This window comes from Acomys minous, assembly GCF_964271855.1.
Source record: "Acomys minous genome assembly, chromosome: 15".
NCBI classification, from domain to species: Eukaryota; Metazoa; Chordata; class Mammalia; order Rodentia; family Muridae; genus Acomys; species Acomys minous.
The window spans coordinates 37,845,311-37,870,267 of record NC_140497.1 but is presented as its reverse complement, the minus strand read 5'-3'; the positions used below and the strand labels follow the sequence as shown (position 1 = coordinate 37,870,267).

General features: G+C 39.2%; 1 protein-coding gene across 11 annotated transcripts in view; it reads left to right on the top strand.

Moving 5' to 3' along the window:
* TENM3 (teneurin transmembrane protein 3) overlaps positions 1-24,957 on the top strand; it is a 2,605,219-nt gene that overhangs the window by 1,306,359 nt on the left and 1,273,903 nt on the right. For all 11 annotated transcript variants that reach the window (XM_084760481.1, XM_084760480.1, XM_084760467.1 and 8 more), the window contains exon 6: positions 15,750-15,907. The gene's annotated coding sequence lies outside the window, so the exon portion shown is untranslated. The remainder of the gene's footprint in view (positions 1-15,749; positions 15,908-24,957) is intronic.

Sequence of the window (24,957 nt, the reverse complement as noted above, 5' to 3'; positions counted from 1 at the left end):
GTGCTCAACTCATCTCTCCATATTGGGACCTGGTCTAACATGGTCTTAGCCAGGCTTTGTGCATGCTCTTGCAACCATTGCTGCAGTACACTGACCAGAAGATACTGTTTGCTTATAGTCACCTAGGGCCACACCTCTATCTCTTACAGTGGTTTCACTCTGTCTTCTATAATGATCTCTGAGGCTTGGGCAAAAGGAATATGATATATATATATATATATATATATATATATGTTCCATCAGCCCCCTGAAATCCCTTATTCTCTCTAATTTTGCCAACTATGGTCCATTGTGTTAATCATCATTTACTACAAATAGAAACTTCTTAGTGGAGGGTTGAGATAGATACTGATCTATGGGGATAATGATGTAACTAAAATGTCATTTAATACTATGTTCATTTAGAAAATAATAGTGGTAGGCTGTCTAGTAGCACCCATTTCCTATCTAGCCATAGCTTTTGGGGCTTATAATGGTTCCTGGTATAGTTTTCATCTTCTGGAGCAGAACTTATATCCAACTAGAAAGTGGTTTGTTACTTATTTACACCTAACTCCACCAGGTGTTCATGCCGCATTGCACATGTCATCTATTTCTGGGGACCTATATGATGGGATAACTTGGTTCTTGGAGATACTGCCAGAAGGAACATGAACATTTAGGTACCTCGACTGTATGCTGACTTCGGTCCTCTCAAGAGATTTTGTCCATGTTTCTGAAAATGTTCCAGTCACCTTACGATGCACCAACTATCTCTAATTTGTCTTATATATCCATATATCTGAGACTATTTTCCCTTCTGTGCCTGTACTGCGTTGATTGAACAACATGGCTGTTCAGCTCAGACTCAGAGAATTGCTACAAAATTATCTCAAGCCACCTGCATACTGCACTCAAGGTGTTTGTCAATCAGATATATTTTAGCAGTGATCCAACAGAGGCCTACACCCCCATCTTCCGGATTCTGACTATATATACCCTGTCCCCTCTCTGTGCAACTGAGGCTACCAAATGCAGAAGCCGTGAAGCTGTCACATCCTCACATTGATTTATAAAGAAGATAGAATACACTTAAACAACATCACACTTAACCCTAGTGACCCAGAACAAGAATTGCTATATTTATTTCTTGCTCTCTGTCCATGATGATTTTGACTAGAAAACTTCCATTTTACCTTATTTCAGTTGAAAGGAAAAAAAGTATTTTTATTAGATCTTTATGGAAAAATTCTAATTTGAATAATAATGGAGGTTATGTTGTTATGTTATGTTATGTTTTGGTTTGGTTTGGTTTGGTTTGGTTTGGTTAAAAGAGGAAAACAAAACAAGTGTTACATACAAGTGAAAAAATAATAGATGGTTCTTGAATTTATCATAGACCTTTAACTTTTCAATCAAAAGGCTCAAGTATAAAAGAAATAACTCCCAAAATACCCACTAGATAGTAAAGACTAAAAAAAAAAAAAAAAAAAAAAAAAACCGCAAGATGTTAGAGTCGAGACTTGTGCATTAACCACCTAGGTATAATTAGTGTTATTCTTGAACTAGATTTCATCCAGAAAGCTTTAAAAAGTATGCAAGACTGATTTCTGAGTTCTCTCTCTCTCTCTCTCTCTCTCTCTCTCTCTCTCTCTCTCTCTCTCTCTCTCTCTCTCTCTCCCTTTTATCACATATTGGAGACTGGATGTGAGCAGCACCTGCTCCAGAAATAACTCCCTGATTCATCAGAACAGAAAAAGTTCAGCAAAAATTGTTGAGTGCTTTCTGATACAGATGGCATCTGTCATTTCAATAAGTTATTTAAATCAAGTAGGGAAAATATCTCCCAAATCCTTTTCAGACAAATACACCAAAGAAATCTGCAATAACATCTAAGACATCAGAAGTTGTTTTTGGACCTTCAAGATTTCCTTTCATTTAGGCAGCAAACCATTGTGTCTGTGACTCCTTCTCTCTCTCTCTCTCTCTCTCTCTCTCTCTCTCTCTCTCTCTCTCTCTCTCTCTCTCTCTCTCTCTCTCTCTCTCTGTCTTATCAATTCCATCTGCTTGTAAGTGCATTGCTGGGGCTTGCATGGAAATACTTTTGATTAGCACTAGAAAAGGTCTAATGTTTGAGGCCTTGAATGAAAAACTTCTAATAAAAATAAACTTCAAGGTCTCATAGTATTCATATCTGATCAAGCGTATGGTCCTGGAGTAGGTTGCTTAAATCCTGGCTAAGCTTGGGAGTGCAAAGCGTGATACCCATGGGCTTGCGATCTTTTTGAATGTGCTTATAATTCAGCCCCAGTTTTCCATCCTGGATAAAGGTTCCCCTTGAACACAAAGTGTGTTACATGCTTGTGTGGTAGCGACCAAAATACACAGAGGATTATGGCGCTTGCTGTTCCTCAACCTCCAAAGTGGTGTTAAAATGCTACATCCAATCAGCTAAGCTGTAAAGTAAATTTTTTAGATTGAAGACATAGCTTTATTTCATATGCCAGAAACTCATTTCAACCCTAGCATTTCTGTTAGCACATTGCATGTAGCAGCCTAACTCAGGAGGTTTAATGAAAGTTTAAAAACAATCTGGTGCAGATTTTGTGCCTAATTTATTTTTAATTGCAAATTGTATGACACGTTATTGCCTGTGAAAATAGAAATTTAATTTCCTTCCTGTTTTTTCCTTTTTTTTCCCTTTCATTCTTTTTTTCCTTCTATCCCCCCTCCTCGCAGCCCCCATAATTCTGTTACAACCAAAGAGGAAACAGGCTTTTAGCATGTTGTTTTCTGAATTTTATTTCTTTATTCTTAGATCCCTGATTGTTCAGTCTTTGGAAATTACATCATGCCACTTAGCGTAGCCTTCAAACACGGTTTCCTGCCGTAAGAATGTGCTGCTTGGAAGTCTATGTGGTTGCAGTTACTCCAAGTGTGTGTGTGAACACCCTCACCTCAATTCAGGATGGTGGACCCCTTCTGACAGTGTCACATTCACACTCAGAGCCACTTTAAGTCATATATCCCTGCATTGGTGATGCAGTAAATGCTCAGACAAGTTAAGTTGTAATAGTAAGGACACTTGACCAATTTGTAAAAATTTGGTATTCTTTTCTTTTTCTTTTTTTTTTTTAAGAATTATTTATTTATTATTATGTGTATAGTGCTCTGCCTGCATGTACAACTGCAGGCCAGAAGAGGGCATCAGATCACATCATAAAGGGTTGTGAGCCAACATGTGGTTGCTGGGAATTGAACTCACGACCTCTGGAAGAGCAGTCAGTGCTCTTAACCGCTGAGCCATCTCTCCAGCCCCTAGGTATTATTTTCAATATTTTTGTAATAGTAGGACAAAGTACTGTATTATCATGCTATTATTTTATAACATAGCTTAATTTTTAAAATTGGACTTCCTTGTAATATATTGAAATAAAAATCAAACCAAAGTGCCCATCCTGGTCTTTCAGAAAGTTTTGTCTCACTCTGTTGCCTCTGACAGTTTGACTTTGTAGAGAAATCTAAAATTTCAAAATACAAAGGTCAGAAACAAAGGTCTCTGTGCTGGAGTTGCATTCCCTCCTGACATCTTTGGCAAATTTACATCACAACTGTGTTGTGTTATTTATTTTCAGTTTACATACTTTCTGTTTCTCCTCTGCCCTTAGAGAGTAGCCATCAACCCAGATTCTCCCAGCAAGCCTTCCCACTCCTTGCTGGCATTGTGTCAGCTAAGCAAACTGCCATCTTAGCTAGTGACAAATTCAGGGCTGCCACTTACCATATTCGGTGTTAATTAGTGTGGTGACCAAGTCTCCCTTGTCTATCAGACAGTGTTTTTGGGTTCCACAAGTCCCAGATCCAGTGATGGTCTAAATACCATGATGCTGTGTTTTATGCTTGCTCTCCACAGAACACGGGTGTTATGTGTGAGTGCCTTCGCATCCATGAAACGATGCATGCATAGTCAGGTATGACTTGTTGCCTTGGGTAGAGGAAATAACTTCAATCTAAAATATTTGGAACACTTCAAATCAAACAGGCAGAAGGTCAGAGAAATAAGTTAGGAACAACCATTCAGTACAACATATGATCAGCTTATTCAAGGAAGAATTATTTTAATATACCATATCGAATTAGAAAATATCCTATAAGTTAAACCTACTTTGAGTTCTTTGAGATATTTTGTATGTTTTGCTTTTAATTTTTAGAAAATTTAATGTGTATATAATTACTTCTCTGAGTTTGTTCACAACACATCTTGAGGTTAAGTAATTATTTAAAATATTATTTTTAGATTTTCTCTACAGCTTAGACATTGGTTCTGATCATTGAAAACAATCAATGAACAACATTTGTTAAAGAAGTATATAGAGACATTCTGAATAGATACATCTCTGCAATAGATAAAGTACAAGAGAAAGTGTTGCATGTCTATGTATTTGTTTAGCAGAAGTAGTGGTATATATTTTATGAAAAGAGCTTTGGTGAAACTTGATGCCTTTGAAACTTGATCAGATCATGGACCAGTGTGCCAAAAGAAGTTTGCAGAAATGTTCTTGACCAAATGAATGAAAAATGCACTTTATGGATAGCGTCAGTCATGGGCAATGCTTAAGATCTAGAACTGTGTGTGTTAGGTTGATAGAATTGACATATAGTCACATATAAATCATTATGGTAAAATCCAGTTCTGTTACCATGACAGGACTTGTATCTGTTTTTATAAATTCATGTCCAAAACTGAAGGGTGAGTTAAAATAAAGAAGGTATCTTCACCTTCTTCCCTCTTTCCATCCCTCCCTCCCTCTCTCCTCTCCTCTCTCCGTCCCCACCCCTTCTCTCCCTCTTTACCCCCTCTCTCCTTTCCTCCCTCCCTCCCTCCCTCCCCATTCCCCCTATCTCTCCCTCCCTTTATCCCTGCTTCCCCTTGCATTCTGATGTCAGAGATTTAGGTAAAAGGACCTAAAATGTCATAATGCTCTTTAGAGAAACCTTTGCTACTAGTGCAGAGTTACTTTGAAGTTTAATCTCTTTGTGTTTCTGCAGCATAGTCCAGGAGGTTGGGTTCTGAGTTCTTAGCTTGTTAAAGAAACACACTCATTTCTCTCTGAGCATGTACTCATTGTAATTTTAAAATCTCTCTCTCTCTCTCTCTCTCTCTCTCTCTCTCTCTCTCTCTCTCTCTCTCTCTCTCTTTCTCTCTCTCTCTCTCTCTCGTGTGTGTGTGTGTGTGTGTGTGTGTGTGTGTGTGTGTGTGTGTGTGTGTGTGTGTGTGTGTGTCTTTCTGTCTGCACTCACTCATTCCCACCGACACAAAACTTCATAATCTGACCCATGTTGGAATGAGTTTGATGTTTGGCTATAGGGAGTATCACTATTAGAAAGTGTGGCCTTGTTGGAGCAGGTGTATTACAAGTGTATCTATAATCTTTGAGGTTTCAGCAATCTGGAAGAGAAGAATATAACACTTTTTAAAAATCAGAATCACCAGAAACTGAAAAAGGTATCATTACCCAGGCGAGATACTGTTGTGTATACATCTCTGCTTACTCTATGATTTTCCAACTTTAACTTCTACCTGTCAGCATACTGTTAGGGAAAGATAAAAATATATATATAGTTTTATTTTAATATTATGAAAATAAAATAAAGTACATTTTATGAAAAAAATTAAAAATTAAAAAACATAAGTTAATGAAGTCTTAAATGCATTTCCAAAATGTACCTGGGTAATTTATGATACATTTTATTTTTTTTTCCTCCTTTATTAATTTATTCTTGTTACATCTCAATGGTTATCCCATCCCTTGTATCCTCCCATTCTTCCCTCCCTCCCAATTTCCCCTTATTCCCCTCCCCTATGACTGTTCCTGAGAGGGATTTCCTCCCCCTGTATATGCTCATAGGGTACCAAGTCTCTTCTTGGTAACCTGCTGTCCTTCCTCTGATTGCCACCAGGTCTCCCCGTCCAGGGGACATGGTCAAAGGTGAGGCACCAGAGTATGTGAGAAAGTCATATCCCACTCTCCACTCTACTGTGGAGAGTGTTCTGATCATTGGCTAGATCTGGGTAGGGGCTTAAGGTTTACATTTTACTCCAATCTATGTCATTCAGAAATTGTCCAGTTTGAAAATTAATTAGTAATAAGAATCATAATGTTTTAAAATGTAAAAAGTTTAATTTAAATAAGTGTAATGTTATAGAAAAGGTAATATCAAAATAGCTTTGCATATTCCTTTTTTATAGACAAATTTTAAACTATTTTAGGACTCAGGAATTTTAAAAAATTAACTTATTTACTTATTCACTTTACGTCCTGATCATAGCCCCCTCCCAGTTCCACCTTCTCTTTCTTCTTCCCTCTATCCGCCTCCTTCCTCCATGCCACCCACTCCACCCCACCACACCACACCCACCCCACCCCACCACACCCACCCTACCACATCCCACCACACCCACCCCACCACACCCACCCTAACCCACCACACCCACCCTAACCCACCACACCCACCCTAACCCACCACACCTCATTCACCCCACCCCACCACACCCCACCACACCCACCACACCACACCATGCCCCACCACACCCACCCTACCCCACCACACCACACCCCACCACACCATGCCCCACCACACCCTACCACATCCCACCACACCACACCCACCACACCCACCACACCCACCACACCACACCCACCACACCCACCACACCCACCCCACCACACCCACCCCACCACACCCCACCGCATCTGCCCCAGTTCTTCAAGTCACATCAAGAATGAGCCCCTCCTCCAAGTCAGACACAGCCCCTGCCCCCTTTACTCGGGGACCCACATGAAGCCTGAGCTGCCCATTGGCTACGTCTATGTCGAGTGCCTCAGTCCAGTCCATGAATAGTCCTTGGTGGTGCAGATCTTTCTGCATTCAAACTTTTAGGTTAAAATTCTAAAACAAATGTATAACCCCAAAATACATGAAAGGTAAAGTTACCAATTCTTTGTAACATTTGCAAACACACATGTACATCAAACAAAATATATTTTTAAATGGTTATTATTAACTCATCCCACTAAAAATGATCACAGCAAAGAGAAACACTTTGGAGTAAACTAAAATAGGTGTATAATTCAATTTCTTCTCTCACCAAAAGCCGTGCTGCCATGTAAATGGGGGGATTTCTTTGCCTGTAAGCTAACATCACAGTGTCAGAATTACAGTATGTTTAACCAGTATAGGGCTCTGTTTTTGTTATGTTTTTATTTTTTTTCCTCTCTGCATTTGTGTAGCAAACATAGTTATCCCAATAGGGAAGACATACATCCAGTGGTGAAATAAGATTTTAAACACTATGATAAAAAAAAATGACAGTCACAAACAGCGTCATATAAAGTAAGCTGCATATTCTCTGTCCCATGCTACCTAATTTGTCTGTGGACATACTTTGGAAGCAATTAACAATCTCTAGCCCCCTGTGGTAACAGGAATTCCCTACTGTGGGACATGCAAATTAGTAGACACCTTGGGGATAACAAGTCTAACATCTTATTTTTATTTTATTTTATTTATTTATTTATTTATTTTAGATGAAGGACCCGACATTGGGAGAAATTAAATCGGTTAACCCATGTCATAAACTTAAGTGGAGCAAATACAAAGTGCCTAACTTTCTGCCCAAGTTATGTCCCATATTTTGTTCCTGCTTTAACTGAATTAGCTCCCAGGAATTATCCTATCACTGCTTTACCCACTAAACACATCTGTTTTCTGGGATCTAAGAGATGAGAGGTGTTAAGTTAGGCCCGGTATTCCCATTACAGTAAGGTACTGCTTGGAATGAAATAGGGCCTCTAAAATCTTGAAAAGGGAACATTTGGGTGCACTTAAACTCATATGTAGCTAAATGGTTAGTATCTTTTAATAAGTATGAAAAGGTCCCTAGAAAAACAACTTAGATATATGTTCATTAAACTCAGTTTTATTGAAAATAGAATAACCCTAGACACAGGTCATGTCTACTGTTGAGGCAATGGTCCTACACCACCCAACCATGATCTATTCTATTCTGAAAAATGATGAGAAATATGCACAGGATTAATAGTAAAACATGATTTGGATGGCAGAAGCGGGAAAATGGTGCAGTAGTTAAGAGTTCTTGCTTGTTCCTGCAAAGAACCTATGTTCAATTCCAGTGCCCAAATGATGCCTAACTGCCTGTAACTCCAGTTCCTAGGCATCCACTGTCCTCCTCTGACCTCACAGGCTCCTTAATGCACACGGTGCACAAATACACACTCAGGAATACACAGAGACATGCAAAAAAGTAAGCGAGTACATGTTTTAAAATAAGATTTCAGTTACGATCCTGGCAATGAACACATGCCTGGATGATGGGCATTTTACTCTGTCTCCTCGCAAATGTAAATCTTTAGATGACAGTAGTTGCAGTTACAGAGCAGAACCTTGATCAGATCTGGAAATCTCACCACGTGGCTCCTCAGGTGGCATGGCGGAGTGCGTACTTGCAAGCCGTGAGCAGACAGGATGTGCGACTGGGCAGAAAAGGATGGGGTAACTATTGAGATGTAGTATGAACGCATTAATAAAAAACAAAACAAAAACAAAAAACAAAAAAAAAGAAGGAAAGAAGGAAAACTGCCTTTCATGGTATATACTCACATATAAGTGGATATTAGCCCAACATAGATGTCCTCTGAGAGACACCGTCCAGCGGGCCATCGGGACAGATACTGAGACCCAAAGCCAGAGTCTGGGCAGAATGCTGAGAGTTGTGTGGAAGAGTTGAAGGATGGAAGGACTCGGAGGGAGGGGCGTCAGGAACCCCAAAGGGAGACCATCAAGGCCAAAGGATCTGGATGCAGGGGGGTCTGCACAAAGTGATGCACCCCACCAAGGACGACAACACAAGCAGAGAACCTAGACCCTCTGTTCAGATGTAGCTGATGGACAGCTTATTCTCTATGTGAGGGGGGAGGAGAAGAGGGAGACTGCCTCAGATCCTTTGGCATGAATGCTGGTGCCCACGATTTGATTCCCCTTGGCTTGGCGGCCTTGCGGGCACACGGAGGAAGGGGATGCAGGCTATGCAGATGAGACCTGATAAACTGCGGCCAGATGGTCAGAAAGAGGGCCTCCTCTGTAGGAGGTCGGGGGGGGGGGAGGGGAATGGGGCAGAGGGAAAGGGGAGGGAGAGTAGGAACAGGAAGATAAGGGTGAGGGGATAGCAATAGGGATATAATGTGAATAAATTGTAATCAATTTTAAAAATCAATTTAAAAAAAGGAAAACTGCTTTTGGCATATGATTTCAGGCCATCATGGCAAGAAGGGCTTCGGAGAGTTATGGCAACAGGTACTTGAGGCAACAGCTCCATATTTGGTAGACCAGGAAGCAGAGACAGGACTGGAAGCAGGGACAAACTCTAACCCTCAAGTCCAGAGCATTCTGGTCTATGTCCACAGACTAGGGCTGATGTCACCAAGGGCCTGCTGCTTCATAAAACACTACCAGCTGGTGACCAAGTATTCAGATGCAAGGCCACGTAGGGGAACATTCCACATTCACGTTTGAAGATCCTCCGTGTATCTGTCCCCCTGGATAACAGACTGCTTTTGGGTGTGGAATGTTTTTCAATGCAATGAACACACATTGAATTTTTAGCATACATCCTCCTGTCTGCCTAATGCTTGCTGTGTGTATTGAGGAGAAAGAGTCAGATATATTGTGGGATCTCAGAGGGAAGCACAGCCAGGAATAACCAATTGCCAGGATGGATTCTCAGTGTGTGGGGAAAGCACATGTTAAAAGCCAGACTGAGTTAAAGAAAGGTGTTCTGCAGAGTCTCTGTGCTGACCCGGTATAAGAAAGCATTGATTTTTTGGAGTCATTTCACCTGAATTCATTCTACTACTGCCATAGAGGACATAATCCTGTTTAGACAATCCACGTTCTCCCTATCTTATTCTCCTTATTTATAGAACAGGACTGATAATTAATCAGGATTGCTGCATGAATGTTTGGAGGATAAAACAGATGTCTGGAACATGGTGTGTAGTAAACTGCGCAAATAAGTAAAACTATACTGCTTTCTTCTGCGTTTCTGAAGGAGTGGTAAATTAGAGAATGTGATTAACAGAACCAGGGCCTGTGCTTCTTGCTCCCTGGAAGTCTAGCAAGTTAGTCTTTGAATGACAAGGCTGACAAGACAGAGAGCATCCCAGATCCTCTGAAACATATAACTAGTATAAAGATGTATAGAGTACTCAGGATGAGGATTTAGGAATGAGAATTAAGTGTGTGTGATATTTCAGGAAGCCAACAGTAGGATTTGAGTAGCGAGTAGAATTAACAGTGACATAGTGGTATATAGACCACACAGATACAGGACTGTATGCATAGTTCACTGTCTAGTCATCTCCCGTGTCTACTGAAGCAACTATCTTCCATCAAAGTCCATGCCATGGAACACATACAGGACATCTGAGTAACCCTCTTGTTTTAACCCACTGACATGGGCCTGACTAGTCTCAGTGTCCTCTGTAACCTCTTTCTTTATCCTCTCCTAATACACATGGGACTGTCTTTTATTCTTCCCATTTTATATTATATGTAGGCTCAATTTTCTTAGCAAATATATTTTGTTACAAACTTATTAACCAAGAGTACCTCACTTATAATCCTACTAACCTAAACAATAGGAAAAGAAGATTAAAGAATACAATAATGCAACCGTACGGATATCAGTTCTGAGGAACGATTCTCCTGGTGTAATCAGCAGGATATCTTCTGCTGGAATCTGGAGCAACCAGAACCCAGAACCTCAGCCAGAGCCCAGAGCCCTGAAGCCTTCCCTCTAGCAGTTCTCTCTAGGAGAAACTTGAAGTGGAGCAATGAACAGCCAAAACCATCCCAAGTCTCTAAAGCCCCTGCCTCTTGTTTTTGCCTCACACTTATACCTCCTCTCAGAATTTGTTCAAGGATGTTTTTCAGCTGGTTAACAACCAATCTCCCCTACACAGTGGTTCAACTTCTAAGGGGATAAACATCAACATCTGCCCTATTTTTGAGCAAGTGCAAGCCAATGTTATACATCTGTTTGAGTTGTAATATCCTAGCTGTAAGAAAGAATGTCATGTTATAAGGACCAAGTATCCCTTATTATTCCCTTGCTATATGAATGCATTTATGTATTATGTACTAAGAGGTCTTTCCTGGTCAGGTCTAATCTTTATAAGTTTTGTTGGCAACCATATTTTTTCACTCCCTGTAGAAATATACGCATAGCCCCGGCCCCACCTCAAAACTTTTGCAGGTTTCCAGCCTATGTTCAATAAATCTTTATGGTAAATTGGTTGTCATAATTCCTCAGTTTTTCTATAACCCAACGTCTCTCAGCTGCTGTTGTTCCTTCATCACCAACATTCAGAAAATTTAAAGTCAACAATTATAATTTATTCATATTACATCCAGATTGTTAGCCTTCACTTGTATCTTCCCGTTCTCTTCCTCCCTCTTCTGCCCCGTTCCCCTCCCCTTATTTATCTATAAAACTTTAGTAGGCAGTAAGACCAATTACAATGAAATGAAGCTACTATCTCACATCTTTTCTTCATGTATAAAAGAATGAAATTTCATCTGTAAGAACATGTGGAATATAAAGATATAAATCTGGATTGCTTAGGAAAAATGAAGGAAAAAAAATCTCCCTGTCTTATTCAGTGTTCTATTGCTATGACAAGACACCATGACCATGGCTACCCTTATAAAGGAAAGCATTTAATTGGAGCTTCCTTACAGTTTCAGAGGTTTAGTCATCATGATGGGGATTGTGACGGCATGTAGCAAGACATGGTGTTGGAGAAGTATTGAGAGATTGATGCCCATATCTACAGGCAACAGGAAGAAGAGAGACATAAGACCAGCCTGGGTTTTTTGAAAACTCAAAACTCACCTACCCCCTCACCCCCACTAATGGCACACAGTGACAAGGCATCACCTACCCCAACAAGGTGCCTCTCACTAACAGCCAGACCTTCAAATATATAGGCCTATTGTGGCTGTTCTTATTCAAACCACCATACTTTTTCTTTTTGCAAAGATCCATTAGAAGGCTTGCTGTTGGGCATTATAATGGTAGGTGTATGGAGCATTGGGCAATAGTTGCAGTGGGTATTTCAGATAAAGCTGATTTCCATGAGTCCACGTAACAGGAGTGGCTGTAGCCAGCACTACAAACAAAGGCACTCCTAATGCAATTCCATAATTATGGAGTTGGTTTATCCTCAGCTAGCCCCTGCACAGAAACAAACTAAGTGATGGCAGCGAGTCTATTGATTTCTCTTTTAGATACTTTAAAGCTTGTTAAATATAGGTAGTTTCTCTAGTTGCATGTTTACTACTTCACATTTGCAGCTTTCACGGTGACAAAACTTCACCCCCCTGTCATGTGCGTGATGTGCTCAACTGTCCTAAGCACTGGCAATGCTGTGATTGATGGACACGTATCCAACAAACACTTCATACTTTGTCACACGAGGCTAATTTAGACTGTCGTAAATTACTGGTCTGTGGAGTAGAAAGTTGTGTGGTTATAGGAGGATGGGTTTAACTGTGTGTTCTGACAGTCTAGCTCTGTGACGTGGTACTGTTTTATTAGTATTTCATGAGATCTAAAGCAGAGTTACTCTCTTTATACATCCATGTAGCAGTATATGCTGGCTGGAGAGCTGTACTATTAGGGAGACCACAAGTTTAATCAGCACTTTTTCTGAAAACATGCCTTAGTAATGAGCAGTGTAAATGAGATCTCATAGAAGACCCACCAGAGAGGCATGGTCCACAATAAAAGACAATCCATTCCTTCACCAAGGACACGGATCAGATTCTCTCCTCAGTAAGCTGCACACATCAACTGGACAACTGACTTTAAATAGGAGCAATTGATGGAGATTTCCCTCCCCACCTGAGCACTGTGATGCTGGGGAAATCTGTGCATCTTAGCTCATGCCTTGGGTACATTATTATCTGAGAATACTAGGAAGCAGAAATATTGGGTAACTTTCTAATAAATGATACTTCAACATTCAATTTGTTCTGTCTTTTCAGGCAGAATTAGTTTTAGAAGTATTTTTGTTCATTTATTATTGGGAAAGACCTTACTAACTTATTCAAGCAAGAAAATTACCCCAAAAGCTCACAAGATTTATAATGCTTGGGAAAAAAAAGGCAATTCAAAACCTAATGAGACATTTTAGGCCTCATTTACATCTCTAACCTGACCCATTTTCTGCAAAACGTTTTCCTTGGTAATTTACATACTAAAAGCTAGTTATTTATCCATCCCTAACCAAAAACTTGATGAGATTACTAATACCACAGTGAAGTTACGATTACCCTAAAAGCTAAATACAGCCATTTCTCGGAGGTTGGCCATTCAGTCATTTATTTAGCTATAATCTTCATTACAGGCTGGCAATGTACCCAAACTCTGAACAAAAAATGACATGAAAGCTCCTCCAATGTTTCATTGCCACACTCAGATTAACAGCATCAATATGCCCAGGAATTCACACAGTAAAGAACAGTGAGGCATTTTGGAAAAGAAGCAGCGCCGTGAAGTTCTTTTTCCCAAACTAGTTCAAGTAACATATATGTGTTTTGTAATATGTTAAAACTTTGCGTGCATTTGAAGCTAGTAATTTTATTGCTTCATTACTATAATTACTGTATTTGTTGCTGTCGAGGTGTGCAAGGAGCTGTTTCTCTGCATGTGCAGTTACACATGTGTGTGGGTATGTGTACTTGTGTATATTTGTATGTGAGTGGGAAAGTCAGAGATCAACTCTAGGTGTCATTTCTCCTCAGAGACAACCCACTGTGTTTCTTTCTGTGTCCCAGGGCTTGTCAGTTTGGTGCCACTGGCTGGCCACAAATCCCGAGCCATCCCCTCTCTCCACCTCCCCTAAACCTATAGAAGAAGAACCAGCCAGCACACCTGGCCTTCTATACAGGTTCTGGTCACTGAACTCTAGTTCTCAGGCTTGCATGGAAAACACTGCACTGACTTAGTTATCTCACCTGCATGAGATCTAGTTACTGTTTTGTGCTTGCTTATGAAAGGATATCAACTTCCAATATTCAAAGGGAAAGGAAGGCCCCAACAAGGAGCTGAAGTGCATACAGGCAGCATCATATCTCATAAGTTTCAGGAATTTTTTTTCATGATAGATGTAGAAAGGGAAATACTAGAAACCAGGGTCCTGAAAATGATGAAGACAGAAGGACATAGGGACAGGTTGGCAGACAGATATAAAGCTGGACATTACAGCAGTCAGTTGTGTGCCACATGTCAAACAAGGGTGACTATAACCAGCAATACAGTGTATATTTCGAAATAGTCAGGAGAAAAGATTTTGATAAAAAGTTGTTTTAATAACAAGGCAGTTACACACAATCAAACTAATGTATATACTAAGTAAAATGTTGTACTGCGTGCATACATCAAAACACCACACTACCCCTGAATATGTTATTAGGAACTGACCAACAATATATATCCATATGTATATAAGCGACTAATATTTTAAGGGGAATTGCAAAAAAACAAGGTTTTAGGATCTCAATGAGGAAAGTGATTATTTTTCAAGCTTGTGGACTTGAATTTGGGTACCCAACACCCATATAAAATGCTGCATAGTTTGTGGTAAACATCTGCGAACACAGTGAAAGTGGAATTATATAGAAAGACAGACTCTGAGCCAATCAGTGTACCTAAAAGGGCAAGTTCAAGGTACAATGAGAGGCCAAATGTCAACAAATAAGGTAGAGAAGCAACTTAAGAAGACATTCTGATGGTCATATTCTGTCATAGACAAGAGTACCTGCACACAATGTGCGCACACACACATACACACACACGCACACACACACACACACACACCACAAGATATGAGTCCATGGTTGTGAAATCAGACATTGATCATATCAAATTCTCCCCAGAATTGAATGCACACCACCAACTATGCTCTACCTTAATCCATCTTTATTAATTATTACCAATAGCACTTGTCACTGGATACACGTATGGCATAAGGAAAACAACAAAGGATATATCTTTTCTAAGGCCAACCCTCAGGGAAAAGAGAAAAGAAAAATCCAGTCCTAGAGTCACTCACATTTTTAAGGAAAGTCATCAGGCAATCAGGTGACTCAATTTGTCTCCCTTTGGAGGAAATGAGAGGGAAGAGTTGGCCTGGACTGTTGCACCAATGGGATGACCATGAATGAAATACAAAAATTGAAGAGGGAACTTCTCTGGTATGGTGTGGTGGAACTGACTCTCTTATAGAGTGATAAACATTTTTAGAGGAAAATCCTTTATGCTTTGTTGAATTTCTTTTCATTTTTTTTCCAGAATCTTTAATGTGCTATTATAAAGTGAGCAGGCTGGATACACACCAATGCATCTTTACACTAGACTTGAATATTCTTAACAAGATTCATTCCAGTGCCAACAATATGAAACACAGATCCTTAATGGATTTTCTACTTAACGACCACCAAGCATATGTTTTCAGTGTGTTACCCTCATCTATAGTGAAAATTGTATATAACAACACATGTGCAGGAAAAAAACTTTAAAACTCAGAAAATTATGGGCATAACCATTCACTTTTTACGTGTGCATTATTCTTGATCAAGGTATTGATGTACTGGTTCTTATGTAAGACACTATCATCTCTTTCCAGGTGAAGATCTACTACCTAAATAAAACTCCCAGATCCGGGGACCAAGTGGCCATCACTCTTAACCTGTGAAAGGTCAGCAGACTGAGGCGCAGCACACTTTGCTGGCAGTCAGTCCCCCTGGAGCTCAGCGACTGTGTCCAGAGAAGACCTCACAGGGGGTAAGTGTCTGTGTGTGATGCTTCGATAGCCTGGTCTTCTGGATGAACTCTTTATTGAATTCTCCAGTCAATCATGTCATTTGTTCCAACAAAAACTTTCAACTTATTTCTTCTTCTCTTTTCACTGGTTTTATACCTTGCTTACAGCTGCTAAATTTCCAGAAATGAATAATACCTCACTTTTTTTCTGCTCCTGAGCATGCGTAGAATGTTTCAACTAAAAATTCAGAGTGGAAGGCATAGAAGAGAGGCCATTCTTTACATTTTAAAATTATCCTAATGTTTGTTTTTAAATTATTTAAATATAGCTATTATCAATGGTGCAGCTGCCAAGGGCTTTGAGACCCTGTAATTATTTGCTAGTATTTTATATAGAAAAGGTATGAAAATACAAGATAGCTTTGGTTCCTAAGCAGGAAAGATAAAATGTTGCCAGGAGAAAAATCTAGAATAAGTCGTGTGGTGAACTGTGTGAATGAAATTTTGTTATGTTCTAGCAAGATCATTCAATGGAAATCAAGGATATTTTCTCTGCTAATGAGAAAAGCATCTTTAGCTACATAAAAGCAAGTCTATCCCAGAAGATAAGATATATGAAGTCATGCAAATCCAACTTTTATTGCTGGAATATTGTTGAGCACCAAGATCAGAACTGTGCTATAAGGTGGAAGTTTTCCATGGCTGAAGCTTCGGTTGAGTGTCTTGGTTTGAGGCTTCTAACTTTTTCCATATATGATACTGATTTTATTAACCCATTTATAAACAAGAATTATAAAAGCTACGAACGTGCGCAAATTCTCTGCATCATATGCCCTCTGGGTGTCTGACTAGTTTAAGGTCTCTGACTAAATTTAGAGAAAATTAGTTCCTGCATATGATATAGGCAAAGACTGAAGCAGAAATTCTATAGAATATCTAAATGTCACAGGTGTTATTGGAATGGAAATTCACTTTCCTATACATTTTCTAGGTGTTATAGATGGAGCTGTATACCATATTGTTACACTTTATTTCTGACTCCATCCCCCAGTCACCTTTTTCCAAATTACTAGCAACTAAAAATACCATTATGAAGTCAAGCATAGGAATGCTTCGGCAGAAACACAGAGTTCAGGTTGACTAGTGTCTTTAAGAAATATGGTATATGTCACTTTCAATATTGCTGGTGGCTTGAGCCAAACTAATCAACGTGGAAAAGATTTGATTTTGGAAACAAGTACTTCAAGCAGCCTAATCATTTCAGGGAAAGGGGGTGAAGGAGAGAGAAAACTGTATAAAAAGTTGTTACAGGAAAACCAGATCTCAGTTTTGAAAAATTCCAAGTTAGGAAAGACATATAGTTACAAGGCTCATTTGACTCATCCTTTAATAAAGATGTACTCTGTTGCTTTTAATTATGTGTATGTGTGTCGAGGGCAGAGGCAGTGAGTGTGGGTGCCTACAGAAACCAAAAGACAGAGGTGGATCCTCTGGACCTCTAGGGCTGAAATTATAGTCAAGTGTTAGCTATTCATCCTGGCCTCTGGGAGTCAAACTCAAGTCTCTGAGAGAAAAATGTGTACTCCTAACTGTTGTGCCATCTCTCTAGATGTTTTGTAGCCTTTTGGCCATGAAGCTATTTACATTTTTTTTCATTGAAAAAATTCAAGTTTTATATCATTTAAAGAACATTAGAAAGGATTTTTTTTCCTGAGTAAAGTGAGATGTGCATTTACAGTCATTGTAGTGAACAAAAATGGGATGTGTTATTCTGCATTTTAAGTAAAATTGGTTGTCAAGTTAGCAATAAGTAAAGAAAATGTTACTTTTAAATAATACCCTTCGGTCAGATGATGCATAAACAAATTAGCAACATACTAGACTTCTTGCTACAGAAAATGCTTGTCCATTTTGAGGCATGAACTTCCGTGCATCCTCTGATGTCCCCCTGTTTATGATCAAGCTTATCATCATGCTATAATCAGATGTGTGTTTGTTTTACATAAGTGTCCTCGCGAACCAATACAACAGGTCCTGGTGTTTTTGACAGCATCTTTTCACCTAGTTATCCGAGTGGCATGCAAGCATTGCAGATACTCTCATCTTTCAGAGATTAAATAGCACCCATCAGAGGCACACAAGGGTTTTTATTCTAGAGATAGATCTTAAAACAAAAAGCAAAACTATCCTCCCTAACAACTTTAATTTTCCCTGGGATTTTGGCATTTTACAGTGTGGAGAAAAGAGGTGTGGTAAAACGCTGCATCCCTTGGCTCTCCAGTTTAGAACGGAGGCCGTGCTTGTTCCGAGATGCAGCGTCTCATACTTGGCTACTATCGTTTACACTTCATCCCATGTTTTGACACCTTCCCTTATCAGAAAGTGGGGAAAACATCAAAATACATTCCTTGTATCTTCATTTTGAAGCTTAGCTGCTCAATTCTGTAACTAACATCTCTATAATATGTGTTGTCACTGGGAAGAATAAAAAAAAAATCTCCCTTTGAGTGCATAACTGCAATAATGTTTTTAGTTGCAAGCTATAATTAATGTGAATAATGGCAACAGAGGCAATGCTTAAGAAAAGTAATTTGAGTCTTTAGTTAACCAAGTTTAATATAAGCTACTTAACAAGTGTTTATGCACCAGGAGCCTTGTTGGGAGAGGTAAGGGATCCTGCAGCTTACACCTGCACCGTGCTATCATTACAGGGTTAGCTGAGTGTTATAAAAGGTAAGGCACAAGTTTCCTCGAAGCTTACACAAAGCAGGAAAAGTTCCCAATATAGTACAGATGAAGAGAAAGTAGGAACGTAACGTTTGAGATTCAGTGAAAGCAGAATTTGAATTTGGAAAGCAAAAGTGCATGGGCAGTTTCCTGAGATGGAGAGCTAGCTGGCACTAAAGGCCACATGTTGCGGTGACTGAAGCATAGGGAAAAGTGTAAGAAAAAAAAATGAATCTGGATTACTCCAGTTCAAGAGAGGAGGGAAGGTCACTGGGGATTGTGGTGACTCAATGGAAGACATATGACATCCCATTAAAGGGCAAGGAGAATGTGAGGCCTTAGACAGGAAAGGATGTGGCCAGATTTCCATTAATAATACCTGTGGTTGATGAACAGGCATGAAAAGGAAGAGAAGGCATGCAGAGATAAATATTGAAAATTTTATATGAAATCAGAAATGAGAAGAGGATAAAGGTGTATGGGCCTAAGAAGAGATGGAGACAAATATAAGAATTCCGCTATTGGTTCAGAAAGAATTGACCAGAGCCAATAAAGATGTGAACAAGGTGGTCTCAAAATGAATCTTCTGGATCTGGCTTGTGGCGTTTCCAGTTGCGTTCATCCTGAAACAGCTATAAGTTAGCCATGATAGATATAAGAGTTTCTTGTTTGCAGCCTGCACCTCAAAAATCTGGGCTAAACAACTAACTTTGAAATCATTGACTTCTGTCTGATAGCAAGTAACAGAAGGCAAGAGAATGAATGGGATTATGAATGAAGAGATGGTAGAAAGATAAAAGATAAAGTCCCAAACATACAGGCCTGGGAATGGCCTCATTCTTTAGTTATTGGTTAGCAAGGAAACCGTGAAGGAAGCTGAGGAGGAACAGACAAAGTGATAGGAGAAATATAGAGTAAAGAGACGCCCTGGAAAGCAAGGGGAAAGACACTACTTCCAAAGAAATACTACACTACACACTGAGCTGTGAGATATCCCTCACATTAGATGAGGTCTTCTTCATCTGTCTTTGCTTTGTAGACCAGGCTGGCCCAGAACTCACAGAGATCCGCCTACTTCTGCCTCCCAAGTGCTGGGATTAAAGGCATCCACCACCATGCCTGGCATCAGCCGCTATCTTTGCTACAGAGCTTTTGTAAAGGACTAGGGCAGAAATCCACACTAGAGGGCATTGTTCCATAAATGCCAGATGGGGGAAGTAGGATCAGCAAGTTCAGAAAACTCTTCGTGAATTTAGGTGTGAAACTAAAGGCAGAAGCTGCAGGGCATATGTAGGAAGATCTCCTTGGTTTTCTCCATAGCTCTAGATCTATTTCTCTAGGATGGGAATTCCCATATGAGTGTGGAAGGAATGAGGAGACATATGACCTGAACAGGGTAATAAGAATGTGAATGGCCACAGAAGTAACATAATAGGAAATAAAATTTTGAAAGTACCTGGTGTGAACATTCTAATGGGATCAGAAATAGATGTAAAAAAAAAAGAAAGAAAGAAAAAGAAAAGAACTGTGCAAATGAGTGAGGTGAAAAAAATGCTTGATTAAGGCAACAAGATAGCCCAATTTAATATAGCAAAGTAAAATTGGTAATTAAATTCTGTTTATTTATATATTTAACTGGAGGCAATTGAGACAGAGTTTCTCTGTGTAGCCCTGGATGTCCTGGAGCTTGTGTTGTAGACCAAGATGGCCCTTAATTCAGAAATCTACCTGCTTCTGCCTCCTGAGTGATGCGATTAAAGGAATGGGCTACCACTAGCTGGTTTAAATTCTTGTAATTCCTACTCTGTTCCCTCTCCCTTAATGGCGTGACCACCCATGAGGAGACTGGTGGCCTGAGAGGGAAAGTGAGGCAGGAGTGGCTGGAGAGTGATAAGACATCAGGCAACTGTTCTCGAGAGAACAGACTCTTGGGAAGCAGGCTTCCTCCAGCATCTCTTTTAGTTGGAGGAAACAATGGCTATTTGAACATTGGGGATTGGATAGAGGCTTTTGGGGTGAGTGTACATCATTGGCCTGGGGGCCAAGGTCCTGGGAGTGCCTTTTTTGCGCGAAAAGCAATACCCGGTGCTTGCTGTACATGCCCTTATAAAGAGAGGAGAAATTTAACTTGTAACCTGGACACCAGGCAATGTGACCACCTGAAGGGTGACAGAGGTGGGGATGTAAGGCTACATCCACCAGTACATACAGACCCAGAGCAGAGAGGGAAAGGCCTCTTCCCATTTCAAGATGAGATTTTCAGAGTTTGAAGACACCTTGATGTTATTCTTGCTCCAGGACAGCTCCCCTAATAGAATAGCTCCTTGGCTCCATACATTTAGGTGTTTTTAAAACTATTTGTGAGTAAGTAACTAATGTGGAATGATGGGAAAGATCAGTTAAATGTATATATTAAGAAACAAATGGACTGATATTTTAGAGCAGTTAGTGAAGTGTCTGATAGCATCCGTAACGCCATGTTGGATCCTCAGCTGTACATAATCCTGTAATCCTAGCAATTCAAAGGTAAAGGTGGGAGCAATAGAAGTTCAAATTCATGCTCAGCTACATAGCAAGACCCTGGCTATAAAGGGAAAAAAATCTCCACCTTCACTAGTATAAAAATTTTATATTGTGTCATTCAATGATCATTGGATTGGCATGGGAAGAGCAAGTTGCTGAAACTTTAAGCTCAGGAAGGTGCCTGGAGTTGTAAAAGAAGGAAAGGAAGGCATAGCCCCTCATGCAATAAAAAATAAACAGCGCACATGTATAGGTACTGTCAATAAGTAAGCGCAAATAGGATCTCTCATAATGGCTACTGTCTTTTTTTATTCCATGTGTGTCCATGTTTAGTGGTTTGAGAGGAAACAGCCAAGTTTTCACTTCATCTAACGATGTCCATCAGCCTTATGTATCATGGGCAACAAGTTCCTCATTGACTCTTTGCAGGCAGAGTCTCAGTAGGGTTGTTGAACAGACTCTTGGGTTCAATGATCAGAAAGTCTAGGGTTTGAAAGGTGTCTGTGCCACTCCTAGCTAGGCTTCATAGAAATATCAAGGATACGCTCATCCCTGAAATTTCTCATTTGTACGATGGGAATAGAAGCAAAGGTTTCTCAAGTGCGCCAAGGCAGTGTGTTGAATGGAAGAGGAGGATGCTATTAGCTACCACATGTGAGGTGTCTAGCAAGTAGATGCTAATGAAGCTATTTCTTTTATTATGCTGTTATTGCATCTCATATGTCCAATAAGCTAATATGTTAAGCCATACAATTCAAAATGGCTTCCCGAAGAAAAGCACATGGTCTCCTACCTCTAGGCTGCCATGACTTCTGTGATACCCTCCAGGTGTGCCTTATCCCTATCTGGCTGGCACATCAGCTTCACCCCTCAGGTCTTCCATCGCCCCAGGACTTCTCTGCTTAACCTCTAGACAGACACCACACAATCCTATCTAATGATATTGACAGTACCTCACAGGAACCCAGGTCAGCAACAGCACTAAGCAAAGCTATTTTCGAATTACAAAAAAGATCTCGTAATGCATTATGTTAGAAAATACAGATATTTGTTTGCCTCGAACGGTGTGGATACAAGTTCAGAGCAGGGGAAGGGAAACCTTGCGACTGTAAGCTTATCAAGGAGAATAAAGATTCTTCTTCTCGTCCATTTTCAGTCCTGTTTCTGGTGCTTTGAGCAAGAAAGTTAGAAAATCAGAAATCATAATGTGTGGTCTCAGAAATGGAAAGTTCTCACAAGCCCCCCGTCCTCCAAATACATGATACCTACTGAGCAGACGTCTTCAGCTGGCTACATTTCAAATATAATAACAAGATCTTTGAATAACATTATCCAAAGGTCTATCAAACATTAATCCCATGGAAATGTATTTAGAAAACCTAGTGTTTCAAAGTTAAGTAATTGGATTATTATTTAAATGAATCACTTTTTAAGTTGCTATGCCTAATGGGAACCTTGTGAGCAAAAAATTCAGCCTTTTAAAATTATACTTAAATTAAGTGATATTTAGTTACTTGCATATAATATAGATTTTATCAGTGCTAATCAAATGTAAGGACACATTAGGAAATGAAAGATGGATCACTTTATTCCTATAAAATGTATCCATTGAAGTTTTTAAAACTTCGCAAAAACCTCAAAAGTCTGAAAGTAATGACCTTAACTTATTTGTGTAGTGTGTGTGTGTGTGTGTGTGTGTGTGTGTGTGTGTGTGTGTGTGTGTGTGTGTCTTGTCTTAAAAAGAAAACTGAATAAAAGAGGTTTTAGAATGTGGATATTTCCACCAGTAATAATAAGCAGTGTTATAAGGGAACAGGGAAAGACAGTGAGTTTTCATTGAACATATCTCTGTGTTGAAAAGGCATATGAATATTATACAAGCCATACTTTATTTTATACTAGTTCCCTCACTGTGTTCTGAAATATTATAGTATGCAAAAAAGACACTGAACAAAATCAAATTTTTAACTCTCAGATCTGCAGCTATCAAATAACAGAACCAGGAGCAGTTTCTCTCAGATGGCAAAGCGCACGCTCTGAACACTGACATATGAAATCTCAATCCATTTTTGGATTGTCTAGGGAGGTCTGAACCGTTAACCTAGTCATGGCAAGTTCTTAACTAATTTGTTCTGATGTTGACATAATGGAGATGAAGTAGTTAAGAGTTGAAAAGCAACGAATGAACAAATGATTTATGGGGTCTTGGAAAATTCAGGCTACTAAAGCAAGTTTTGTCAAAAGTTGTCATTTTCTATGGAGGACTCTTAGACTGACAAACTGGGCAGTGGGAGTCTGAGATCATAGAGCAAGGCTTCCATCACAGTAAACTTGGTTCAATATGAGCTGAGAAGTTGAGTAGGCACATCATGCTAGAATTGAATTATATTGGTGATTGAAAGTTATTGATATAATTATGTAAAGTATAAGGTTTCAGAATGTGATTTAAATTCTTTAAAGCATGTTGTTTCTTGTTTCCATGTAAAATAGTTTAAAAACATTTTGGAAGAATAACATTATGAATTTTTAGAATTATATTCTTGTAATCAGTTAGAAATTTCTCTAAGAATCAGTGGTAAGAATTCTCTAAGAATTATGGTATACCTACTATAGATTTGAGGAGTATGTGACAATATGTAACTCACTTAGTGGAGACACCTTATTATTATTTTTGTTTGTATATGTAGTAGAGTAACTAATTTGTATACAATAATTGATATAAATACAGAAATACAAAAGTGTTGGAGTTTCTAACAGCTTAAGTGGAGATGATCCAAACCAAAGCCAGAGAGAGTGACTTTAACTTCAAAAAGAGTGTTTATTTGGAGTTCATATTTTACATAAGCTAAGAGAACCCTGATTTTAAAATAATGTAAGTGGCATTTCAGAAAGCTTTCCATTTGTATTTAGTTTCTAAATATTCAATAGCACACAGAAAGGGTTCATAAGAGTATTATGACTGACATATAACAATCCCTTTGTTAAGCAGCTTAGTATGGACGATACAAATCAAAGATGACGGTGCGAACACAGACATCAATATGTTTCCTGTGAGTTTTAAAATACCACTAATTTTTGAAAGTTTTGGCCATCTTGATTATTCTGTCAACTTCTTGGTAGTCAATCCCTGTTTAGGGCTCCTGATTAAACCCTGTCACTTCAGAGGAAGTTCAAGAGACTGTGCATTACAGAAACAGTGGTTACTAATCAATACATTTTGAACCACACACAGGGTATATCTTTAAGGACATAATTCATCAAAAACAGGCTTACCAGGCTCTTCATGATATTTTCATTGATTTTCTTTCTACTGGAAGACATGGCAAATACTTGGTCTGACACAGAGTTACACTGAAAATAAAGAAATTAGTTCTTTAAAAAAATGCTCAATTATAAGTAAAATAATCAAATGAAAGAATTTGGATGGAGGAAATAATCTCTTGGGTTTAATATGCCACCCTTATATTTTAATACCCTCTGTAGATTTCAGAATGAGGCAACCTGAAACCCTCTCTTAAAATTAATTTTTTTGCACTTTGAAATTATAATTACATTATTTTCCTCTTCCTTTTCCTTCCCCCAAACATCTCCAAATGCCTTTCCTTGTGCTCTTTCAGAAGTATGCCCTTTTTCGTTATTTGTTATTACATACAACTATATATATACACACACATATACTCCTAAATATATAAGTACAACAAGATCAGTCTATATAGTGTTATTTGTATATGTATTATCAGAACTAGGCATTAGGTATTGGATAACCAATTGGTGTGCTCATCCTGTGCTCCTGATGACAGCATTCCTTAGTTGCCCATAGT